This window comes from Rattus norvegicus, chromosome 2, assembly GCF_021556685.1.
Source record: "Rattus norvegicus strain SHRSP/BbbUtx chromosome 2, alternate assembly SHRSP_T2T, whole genome shotgun sequence".
NCBI classification, from domain to species: Eukaryota; Metazoa; Chordata; class Mammalia; order Rodentia; family Muridae; genus Rattus; species Rattus norvegicus.
Window position 1 is genome coordinate 102,176,958 of NC_141535.1, and position 12,562 is coordinate 102,189,519.

General features: G+C 39.3%; 1 long non-coding RNA gene across 13 annotated transcripts in view; it reads right to left on the bottom strand.

Moving 5' to 3' along the window:
• Positions 1-10,549, bottom strand: part of LOC147996184 (uncharacterized) — a 99,137-nt gene extending 88,588 nt beyond the window's left edge. For 3 of the 13 annotated variants that reach the window (XR_015671373.1, XR_015671362.1, XR_015671364.1), the window contains exons 1-2: positions 10,161-10,519; positions 8,635-8,710 (exon numbers count right to left, since the gene is read on the bottom strand). This is a non-coding gene — a long non-coding RNA (uncharacterized LOC147996184). Of the gene's footprint in view, positions 1-8,634; positions 8,926-10,160 lie in introns of all 13 variants that reach the window. The other 10 variants (XR_015671367.1, XR_015671356.1, XR_015671357.1 and 7 more) reach the window with 10 other exon arrangements.
• Positions 10,550-12,562: the final 2,013 nt, after the last annotated feature.

Genomic DNA, 12,562 nt, shown 5'->3' on the forward strand with positions numbered 1-12,562 from the left:
CTTCGAACTTTTCCTTCAACCTTGGCAAGTCATTAATCCGCATGAGCCCTAATGAGCTCCCACACTCAGTCTGATATTGGAGTTTAGGATCGCCATTATGTAGAAATTCTCATCAATGCTGTATATTCATTTCTACTATCCTTCAGGGATTTCAACATGGCTAAAGCCAAACCTGCCCTTCCCAGATCTCAATCTCAGAATTATTTTTCGTTTTTATTAGTCTCTATGGTTGTTAATATTTAGGTACCAAAGTTACATGTGCCAAAAAATGTGTTCTCAGCCAGTTCTTGGGAGAGACTGTGAGAGAGTCGCCACTGCATGGCAGGCACTGTGATTTGTTAGTTTGGTACCCTGGGTTCACTTTTGGCACCAGGTGCCGAGGTTGTTCCCATATTACTATGCACCCACATTCACTTACTGACTTACCACTTGCAAATCACTGGCTTTTGTAAGCTCTAGCATCATTTATTAGCAAGATAAATGAGAGTAATTAAGCTTCAAGGCCGTGAGTGCTAAAACTTTTTGGAATTAGTGTGCTATTAAAATGACGGAGTGCCTGGCTCTTCGCAGGTAAGCAGTGCTCTTTCACCTCAGGCTCTGCTTCATGGCATGACCTCTACCAGCCCTGCTGGCTATGTTCCTTGCGTCCATGAGCTAAACAAAATTCCTATATTAGTGTCGTGGCCAGATGACCAGTCTGTGTTTTTAAGCCATTCTGGGCTAAATCATTTAGTGCTAAACTAAGGCCATCATTACTTTTCAGGTAAGTGTTGCTAGTCTCTAGTAGCTAGATACCGACCAAGTTACCTCATAAAACTGCAGTTCTCTCCTTTTATACAGCAGACAGAGGCCTGTGGAACTTTCTCGTCTTAATAATAAGGCTTAGTATTTAGTCATTTAACACAGCAATCAAACATGCAGAAAAGAGAACAGGAAAGGCTAAATACTGGGATGAGGAAGAACAGAACACAGGTAATAGACTAGGGTTATAAAAGAGCATATAACACCAATGGATTTTCTAGTTTTAATTAATTGGTTTTCATGGTGGAGAAATATGTAGTCTACATTCGAGAGTGAAAGGGTAAAGCCCAGTACGAAGCGCCATAGCTGTAGAATCTCCAAACTGTGCAGGAGTTCTTTGAGATGTCTAGACTTTGGATCTGATTCATTTTCACGTGTGATTTTGTTATTTGAAATTTTTGTGATAAAGTTTATAAAATAGCAAAAGTGTGATTAGGAAGTTATATAAATAAAATACATTGTATGTAAAATTATCAAATCATGTTAAAAGGTGTTTTAATGCTTTGCCAATGGTATGAATCAAATATTCAAGCTTCCTAGCTTTCTTGAGAAAAGGGATCTCTGATCTCTGCTATAATAAACACATTGAGACATAGAAAATACGACTTTGAGTTAAATTTTGATTTTTACCTTTACCTATATGCCTGTGTGGTTTTGCATGGAAATCCTGTTCATAGGAGAGTTACTAGGCTAACAAGGTGGTACAACCAAGACCTGTTCCAGGTGTGCTATGTGTGAGCACCTATTGCCCATCCCATTGGTGAGTTCCTCTGTGCATGACATCTGCGAGCTACTCCTCTTCGTCAAACATTGCTGTGCACAGTGCCCAGCCTCACTTTCCTGGCTAGGACTCTCTGTGTGGAAGTACACAAGCAATTGTTTCAGTTCAAGACTTCTACATTATGAAACCTTTTATTGTACACAGAATAATTCTCTTCCAATAAAATGACAAACATTTTCACAGTGCTAATTTTTTCAAAGTATGAGTGGTTTGAGTATATGAAGGAAATGTCAAATAAGACATTGTAACATCTTTACAGTGGAATAAAAAGATACAGATTTCAACAAAACAGAAGGTCGCCCTACAGAAGCATCATTATTCTTAGTTAAATAGGACAGTCTAATTATAAGCTTCATGCTTAAAAAATAACGTTATTAGCCACATTTTTTCTTTATCCTTTACATCCTCCTTTCCTACCTCTAAAATGTTTTTATTGAATTTGGATTAGAAAAGAAGCAGGAAGAATTTACATTTGGGTTCAGGTAAGAATTTGCATTTGGCTTCAGAGAACACCATCTTTAACAGCCTTAAAATCAGATTCTGACATTCCGCACTTTGTTCCTAAAGAAGTCACACAATAACCCAGCCTCTATGCTGAGACTCAATTCACTAAAATTACCTATGTTAGCTGAATTTCCATCATTCTTTTTGACCTGTTATAGAAACAAATCTGCCACATGTCCGACTTTCATGTTCTTTGTGACCTCTGTAGACAATGTGAAACTTTGAAATGTGTAAATATCAAGATTTGGGTCCCAACGTTTCAGGCCTCCTTCATTTTAACTATTTTTATAGAACAGGTAGAAAGAATGGAAGAGAAGTAGGGATAAAGACTCAAGGGAAGAACTAGAATGAATCTATATGAGGTTTTGCAAAATAAGAGACCATAGAATGATTTTCAAATAGAGTTAGGCCCATGTTGGTTTTTTCCAATATAAATTTAGATTTGAATCTTAAGGGCCTTTGTTATATGAGAAAATCAACAAGTTACCAATATGTAATCCCATGTAGCACCTCATAGCCTTCCCCCAGCTCTGGATTTATAATATTTGTTTCTGTCATTGTCTTAACTCATAAGCTCAGAACCAAAATCATCTTTGCAATTTTCGTCATTATCTGGGGAAAATAACAAAGAGCTCCATCAATTTAACAAAGGAAGTTTTATAGAACAAAGACAAAAAGAACATAGGAATACTTTCCACAGCCCCATTAGTGATTGTATACCTGCCTCCACCATGGCCAGAGTGATTTTTGAGTTACTTACAGATAGCTCCCACCACCTGCAACATCAGCATTGAGGAACATGTTAGAAATGCCTTCCTTTCATTTTCTACTTCCTCTTCCCCCTCCTCCTTCTTCTCCATCATCACCTCCTCTTCATCATCATCTTCCTCCTCCTCATATTTCATTTTGTTTTAATATTTCTTATTCACTTTATATCCCACTTGCTGCCTCCTTCCGGGTCACCTCCTCAATCCTTCCCCTATACTCTTCCCTGAGTGGGTGGGTATCCCCTTGGGTAATCTCCCACACCTTGGCACTTCAAGTTTCTGCAAGGTTAGGTGCTTCCTCTCCCACTGAGGTCAGACAAGGCAGCCACAAAGAAAACAAACAAGCAAATATACATCCTCCTGTAGAACCTGTACTGTGTCATGGTATGTCACACGGTACACCTTTTGTCCACACATCTTTACTTGCAAATGCTCATTGCAATAAGTCATTGGTCTGTTTTGAGGCCTCTGGTTTCTACTACAATATCAATACTGGATTCTCCTTGGAACTCCTCTTAGAGTTCCCATTGTTATCCCATTGCTGTACTGTGTCATGGCAATCCTGTAGCTTTGAATCAGCAGTACCAACCCCTTTATACACTCTAGCAGTTCAGAAATGGAGTGGATGCTGTGGTGAGCCAATTTAGAGCCCTGGATCTAGGACATCCATACCCCAATATGGCAGATAAGTAGCAAGGCCAGCTTTCCCATGCTCATTCCTAGGGGCTGGTTCATTCTTGCACATCCCTCCAGGACCAGCTCTACTGTTCTGCCCAAGCAAGGTACAGCCTGCTTTCACAAGTGCCGTAGACAATAAGGAGTAGGGCCAGCCCTCCCACACTCATTTCATAGGGCCATCTCTCCCAGACTCACTTCATGGGGCCAGCTCTCCTGTGACCACACGACCACCACCAGGTCTCCCATGCTGCCTAGGCAAGGGATAGGGGCCAGCTTAGCACAGTGCTTAGATGTCATCATGGCCTTAGGTAGCAGCCCAGACGAGGTAGATTCCCATGGCCTTTGTAAGTAACATGGGTCTCAGACATCAACACAGATCCTGGTTGAGATTGGACCATGGATCCACACATGGCCCCTGACAGCAGCATGGACCCATATGTCTCCATGACATCAGGTGGCAGCACAGACCACACATATTAGTGTGGCCCCTGGTGGCAGCATGGACCTCAGACATCAATAGCATCTCAGGTGGCAGACCAGACCACTTGACATCTGCATGGTCCCTGGTGGTAACTCAGCTCACACACATCAACAGAGACATAAGCTTCAGTAGGTTCATGGACCTAGACATGGAACTTGGCAGCAGCCCAAGCCCAGACATCACCATGGCCCCAAGTTGTTTGGCAGGTTCTTCATATCCTCTTGCTCCTCACCACTCGTCATAGGGAATGAACCTACTCAGCTTCACTTTATCTTCCATTTCTCTGTTGCCTCCAACACATATTCACTAATCATAGTGGCACTGATCACTTGGGCATCTCTCTTCCAGCTGCCTTAGAGCTGCAGGGCCTGGATGTCTCCCTATGTTCCTACTTTCATTCCATATACATTATCTCTATTATCCTATTAAAACTTATTGGCAAAATTTAGCCAATTAGTTTTTGAAAGATCTCATAATTTTATTTCCATCTATGAAATAAAACAAATAGTTGGTAAGAAGAGATAAGAGGACAAAAAGAAGACATCAGGAAGAAGTAATTGATGCCTCTTGCTCCAGTAACAGAGTATAGTCAATTCTCTTAGAAGAAATTTTGTTTTGCCATTTGTGTTGGTTAGTATTTTTTTTTATCTATTACATACAAGTTACAGTCATACAGTCACCTCAAAGGAAAGAACATATGTGACTGCCCTATATCAATCCTATGGAGAATTTTCTGGATTAATGATTAACATGAAAGGGCCCAGCCACTGTAGGTTGTATAAAATTACTGATTTTTAATATAAATGAAACTGAATTAATCCAGCAGCTGCAGTTCTTCATGCTTGCTAGTTCCCCAATAACCACACAGAGAGATTAAGATTTATTAAAATTAACTTAGGCCAAATACTGAGCAATTATTAGTCTATCCTAAACCTTCAAGTTAGTCAGACTTTCTCCCAGATAATATTCCCATCTCTCTCTCTCTCTCTCCCTCTTTCTCTCTCTTTCATTCTCACTCTCACTCTTGCTCTGCTCTCCTCTCCTGACTAACAGAAGCTTCTGACCTATTCTCACTTCTGCCAGCCATGGCCATGGGGTGTTCAGCATTTATTGGCAAGGCAGAGAACAAATGGTTAGACTTGGTTACACAAAATTGACAGGAGAGTCTTGATATAAGCATTACAATACCATATCTGGATTGAAGCAAGATATGAGGACAGAGAAATCAGCATTTGAATAAAACAGGATAACCTTTAAATAGTACACAAAAATATTATATCTACAGTTGGTGTTACCACTAGACAGTTAATCCTGGGTTTTATAAAAAAGCAAGATGAGTTATCCATGAAGAGCAAGCAAGCAAGCAGCACTCCTTCATGGCCTCTGTTTCAGCTCCTGCCTGGATAGTTCACTTAATAATGAACTATAAGCTGTAAATAGACTTACACTCTTTCCTCGACATGTTGTGTTTGATCATGGTCTTTGTCATAGCAATAGAATGCAAACAAAGACAAAAATTTGTGCCAGGGAGTGGGTTGTTCTTATGAGAGACCAGACCCTATTGTTTGGGGAAGGACTGTGGAAGTATTTAGAACTTGGGCTTCTGTGGGAGCTTGGAAGATAAGACTGATGAGTGCAATGCAGATGATGGAGGCTTGCTAAATTTCAGAGGGACATTTCAAATTCTATGATGATTCTATCAGGAACACTCTTGTATGTATTTCTATTAAGAAGAATCTGTGGTTTCTGGTCATCTGAGGCTGAAAAATCAGCCATGACAAACTAGCAACCAGCATAACTGAAATTAAGCCATTGTTTTACTGGATAATTGGCTTTGAGATCATCTGTGATTAAGCAGAGACTGGTAATATTGAAGTAAAATCATTGGAAAAACATTTTCTCAGAATCAGGATACAGTAGTTGTGGTCCAGAGCACCACAACTGAATTTCAATCCATCAGCTAAATTGGTTACATGTAAAAGTACTAGTTTGGGTAAGAGAAAAACTTAAAAACTTAAGATATCAAAGAGAAAAGCTGGGGTTTGATACTACTAGATGTCATAAAAAGTCATTGTGAAGTGCAGCCTCAGTTACAATAGAGATTCCAGCATATCAGAGCCAGGATTTTGTAATGACCATTAAGGACAAGTGTGTAGTAGAGATGTCTTGAGAGCAGAAGTAAGCAGACCTGTTCAGCCCTTGGAAGCTCAGTAGATCATTAATAAGTGAATCCCAGATATTGTACACCAAGTTATTTACACAACTGCACTGTGTTTTTACTCTGATTTGATTGTGGCTATTCTGTGAAGCTTCATCCAATTTTAAATAGAAAGTATGCAACTTAGTCTTAATTTTTACAAGAACACAAAGTCAAGTTATGACTTTGGATATTTCTAAGAGACTTTGAACTTCTAAAGTGTTTAGATTTTTTAAAGACTGTATTACTTTTAAAGTTGCAGGATGTTTTATATTATGACATTAGCATAAAATCTGAGATATAAATAAAGGAAATGGTATGGTATAATAGTGATGTGTTTGTGTGTCAAGCTAATAAGGGATCAACTGTGCTTAGGTTTTGTCAACTTAACACAGGGTGGGGTTATTTTGGAAGAAAGAACCTAAACTGGGAAAATGTCTCCATCAAACTTGCCTATAGGTTATTCAGTGATGGCATTTTCTTGATGAAAGATTTATGTAAGACCACCCAGCTCTATGTGAGTATTATAACCCCTAGGCAGATAGACAAGTGTATTAAAGAGCAATATGAGTTAGCCATAGATAGAATCAAGTAAGCAACATTTATCCATGGCTTCTAGTTCAGTTTCTCCTCCAGGTTTGTATGTTGAGTTTCTGTCTTGGTGTCCCTTCACAATGGACTGAAGACTACATGATGAAATAAATCTTTTCCTCTATACCTTACTTTTGCTCATGGTCTTTATCATAGCAATAGAAAGCAACCTAACACACCATTTGTTAGTGTTGTATGTATTGAGATTACTTACATTATAGAAGTACTCTACCCACACTCTAGTACTTAAAGATTATCTCCAACATCAGATCATTTTTCTTTATAGTAGAGGTTTGAGTTGCTGATCATTGTTCTGAGCAAGTATTTAGAGTAACATGAATTTAAAAGGCAGTCAGCCTCCTGCTTCTGCCATCATGCTTCCCTGCTTGCTGTCATGTCTTCCCTACCATGATGAAGATACCTTGAACTGTGAGCTAAAATAAGTAATTTTCTTTCTGCTTATTTCTGTTCTTTTGTCTTGAATTGTAGACTCAGGAAAACTCCATTCAACACTTTTGCTGTTCTTAATGGTCAAGTAAGCAACATTTATCCATGGCTTCTACTTCAGTTTCTCCTCCAGGTTTGTATGTACACAACTTGTTTTTATGAACTAAAGAAATAAAGTATATGATTTGAATTTCAGAAAAAAAAACAAAGATAATCTTCTCCCAGAGTAGAACCTTATTTCAAGCTATTTCTTATCTACATTACATATGCTATTACCTCCTAAACAATATCCCATGTTGCTAATCTGAATTATTCTGTTGTAGGGAAGAGGGCACAGAAATTCGTCTTGTGCATTGAAGCAACTATGGAAAGAAGGATTTATTTCTTCTCACAGTTTGGGAGTTCAAGATGTCATAGCCAGGAAGTAATGGTGGCAGAAACAGGAGGGAGTTGGTCACATTTGCATCCATAGTCAGGAAACAGAGAGGGAAAGAGTATGGCCTCCAAAACTCTCTAGGCCTGCCAGCTTCCCAATAATAGTACATAGGCATTTATTAATTATGAAATCTTGCCCTTAACTTAGGCTTGTTCCCAACTAGCTTTTAAAATTTAACCCCCTTATACTAATCTATGTTCTACAACATGATTCATTACCTCTCCTTAGTACTGACCCCTGTTTCGTTCTGTGTCTGGCTGGCAAATTCTCCATGCCTGATTCTTTCTCTGAGTCCCTATTTCTGCCTAATGCCCTGCCTATCATCTCCTGCCTATCTATTGGCCATTCAGCATTTTATTAAACCAATAATAAGGTTCCTCAGGCAGGTAAGGAAGGACAAAAACATAACTTTACACAGTGTACAAAAATATCCCAACATCTTCCCATTTTAGTCCAAGAAAAAAACTATTACTTTAATATCACTCAACTGTATACAATAAGAACAGTTATGAAAACTATTGGGTAAGAATTACATTAACAACGTCTAGTACATTTGTATTTGGCAATCTTAAAGGAAGTACTATCTATTCTATCTTGATGAATCCAATATTCTGTACCTAAATCACTTTCTATATATTTTGCCTTTATCAACCTCAAGATATCTTGTTGACCTTAATACATTGTTTTAAATATAAACAACCTAACTTATATGTGAGGTTATTACTATCTAGTCTTCAACACTATCAGAGACCATAAAGGGATAAATATTACCTGAGTAAACAAAGCGTGCAGAGCAAGTACTTTCCAAAACTCTAGAAATGATAGAGACCACAGGCTGCCTGGAAGTCACCCAAAGTTCCTCTGTAATGTTAGAGCACCCATCTTTAGTCTATGGGTCCAGAATACCTAAAAGACTTTTTGTGAAGCAGGAATATTGAAGGATTGCCTTACCTTGGCTTGACAAGGCTTGGCAGTCAGCTTCCTTTGTGTCTTGCTTATCCACAGTATGGAGAGCATGCTGTCAGAACTCAAGAAAAGGGCAGATTTTTTTTGCCCAGTTAGCTAGTTTGGACACATTTGATGTAAACTCCATATGGAGAGTCTTCAATACTCATCATCTTCTTAGATATAGTATGGGAGTGCCACCAGAAGCAGAGGTGTCTTGATGTCATGAATAGCCTTTTATTATTAAAACATCTTAAGTACTATATTCTATAGAACTCTGAAGTTTTTGAAGACAATCTGTCTGTAGTGTATGTGAATAAACAAGCATTGCTTTTTATCAGTTATTTATTACTTGCCTAACATTGAAAAATCTACAAGAGACTAAATAAAGCTTATTTTTGTTATTAATTGAGTAGTAAATAACATGATCACAAGCCACAAGTTTGATTAGCTGACTACTAACACCCATTTCTCAGTTATTCTAAACAGTTGTTAATTGTAGCTTTCAAAGACAAAAACTTTATATTACATTATATATTTTAAAATAAGTTACATAGGTACAATACCTTAAAGAGTTGAAACACATATACACAGTATGGTTTAGCAAAAATAAACTTAAATTTCTGTCAACATACAAAATTCCATACCAATGTAAAAGTATTTGGTTTACTGTTGCTTTCTGGTCTAAAAGTACACTCAATAATGTACACTTTTATCCTATCATTCCTATAACTTCCTTTTTTTCTTTTTATTCCCTTTCCCTCTTTTCTCCCTAACACAAGAAAGAAAAAAGAATAGAGAAAAAGAAAAAGATCCCTGAATCTAGCCTCCTTCACTTTATTTTCTCCCCTTAGCAATTTGGGACCAACCTCTGCTAAACAACAACATCTATAACCTACTAAATGACCAAAAACTACCCATTCTGCCTCTGAAGGGTCAATGCATCATTCTCTTAAACTTGCACCTGTTGTCCTGGGTGCAATGACGTCTTTTGCAGACCCTAAGAAAATTGGGACACTAGCTAAGTCCTGCAAGAGCTAGCTCAATCATTTGCTGTCCAGTCACTTTGTGATGGAAAAGTACAGGGCTTAACTGGAAGTCCTGGCTGGGAAAGTCTGAGGGGTAGGACCATCTTAGTTACTCAATTTGAAGTTGTTCTGGATGCAGATTTTTGAGAAAACAGCTGTTGAGACAGTCTGTGAGGCTTGAACACCTGGGCTACCTGTCTTGTCTTTGTTGGTCCTGATCCTTTTGCTATAAAAGCACATAAAAATTTAAAGGTGCCCAAACTGGTGGATCCCTGCCCGCAGCAGCTCTCTGCTCCCAAACCCCGTGGGAGAGAGACCTCACCGCCTGGTCAGGTGGGCACTCCTGAGGCTGCAGAGCAGAAGAGACCACCAACACTGCTCACCCCTGCTCACATCCCTGGCCCAAGAGGAAACTGTATACGGCCTCTGGGTCCCCGTAGAGGAAGGCCCAGGAGCAGCATATCCACTGCGTCTGAAACACCACCAGAACCGTAAGGGACCTACCGGATAAACAGTTCTCTGCACACAAATCCCGTGGGAGGGAGAGCTAAACCTTCAGAGAGGCAGACACGCCTGGGAAACCAGAAGAGGCTGCACTCTGCACACATCTCTGACGCCAGAGGAAAATACCAAACGCCATCTGGAACCCTGGTGCACGGAAGCTCCCTGAAAGGGTGGCGCAGATCTTCCTGGTTGCTGCCACCTCAGAGAGCTCGTAGGCAGCACCACTCGAGCGAACTTGAGCCTCAGGACCACAGGTAAGAGCAACTTTTCTGCTGCAAGTGACCTGCCTGGTGAACTCAAGACAAAGGCCCACAGGAACAGCTGAAGACCTGTAGAGAGGAAAAAAACTACACGCCCGAAAGCAGAACACTCTGTCCCCATAACTGGCTGAAAGAAAACAGGAAAACAGGTCTACAGCACTCCTGACACACAGGCTTATAGGACAGTCTAGCCACTGTCAGAAATAGCAGAACAAAGTAACACTAGAGATAATCTGATGGCGAGAGGCAAGCACAGGAACCCAAGCAACAGAAACCAAGACTACATGGCATCATCAGAGCCCAATTTTCCCACCAAAGCAAACACGGAATATCCAAACACACCAGAAAAGAAAGATCTAGTTTCAAAATCATATTTGACCATGATGCTGGAGGACTTGAAGACAGATGTGAAGAACTCCCTTACAGAACAAGTAGAAGCCTTCAGAGAGGAATCTCAAAAATCCCTGAAAGAATTCCAGGAAAACATAAATAAACAAGTAGAAGCCCATAGAGAGGAGTGACAAAAATCCCTGAAAGAATTCCAGGAAAACATAATCAAACAGTTGAAGGATTTAAAAATGGAAATAGAAGCAATCAAGAAAGACCACATGGAAACAACCCTGGATATAGAAAATCAAAAGAAGAGACAAGTAGCTGTAGATATGAGCTTCACCAACAGAATACAAGAGATGGAAGAGAGAATCTCAGGAGCAGAAGATTCCATAGAAATCATTGACTCAACTGTCAAAAATAATGTAAAGCGGAAAAAGCTACTGGTCCAAAACATACAGGAAATCCAGGACTCAATGAGAAGATCAAACCTAAGGATAATAGGTATAGAAGAGAGTGAAGACTCCCAGCTCAAAAGACCAGTAAATATCTTCAACAAAACCATAGAAGAAAACTTCCCTAACCTAAAAAAAGAGATACCCATAGGCATACAAGAAGCCTACAGAACTCCAAATAGATTGGACCAAAAAAGAAACACCTCCCGTCACATAAGAGTCAAAACACCAAACGCACAAAATAAAGAAAGAATATTTAAAGCAGTAAGGGAAAAAGGTCAAGTAACATATAAAGGCAGACCTATCAGAATCACACCAGACTTTTTGCCAGAAACTATGAAAGCCAGAAGATCCTGGACAGATGTCATACAGACCCTAAGAGAACACAAATGCCAGCCCAGGTAATGTATCCTGCAAAACTCTCAATTAACATAGATGGAGAAACCAAGATACTCCATGACAAAACCAAATTTACACAATATCTTTCTACAAATCCAGCACTACAAAGGATAATAAATGGTAAAGCCCAACATAAGGAGGCAAGCTATACCCTAGAAGAAGCAAGAAACTAATCGTCTTGGCAACAAAACAAAGAGAAGAAAACACACAAACATAACCTCATATCCAAATATGAATATAACAGGAAGCAATAATCACTATTCCTTAATATCTCACAACATCAGTGGCCTCAACTCCCCAATAAAAAGACATAGATTAACAAACTGGATACAGAACGAGGACCCTGCGTTCTGCTGCCTACAGGAAACACACCTCAGACACAAAGACAGACACTACCTCAGAGTGAAAGGCTGGAAAACAATTTTCCAAGCAAATGGTTGGAAGAAGCAAGCTGGAGTAGCCATTCTAATATCAAATAAAATCAATTTTCAACTAAAGTCGTCAAAAAAGATAAAGAAGGACACTCCATATTCATCAAAGGAAAAATCCACCAAGATGAACTCTCAATCCTAAATATCTATGCCCCAAATACAAGGGCACCTACATACGTAAAAGAAACCTGACTAAAGCTCAAAACACACATTGCACCTCACACAATAATAGTAGGAGATTTCAACACCCCACTCTCATCAATGGACAGATCATGGAAACAGAAAGTAAACAAAGATGTAGACAGACTAAGAGAAGTCATGAGCCAAATGGACTTAACAGATATTTATAGAACATTCTATTCTAAAGCAAAAGGATGTACCTTCTTTTCAGCTCCTCATGGTACTTTCTCCAAAATTGACCATATAATTGGTCAAAAAACGGGCCTCAACAGGTACAGAAAGATAGAAATAATCCTATGTGTGCTATCAGGCCACCACGGCCTAAAACTGGTCTTCAATAATAATAA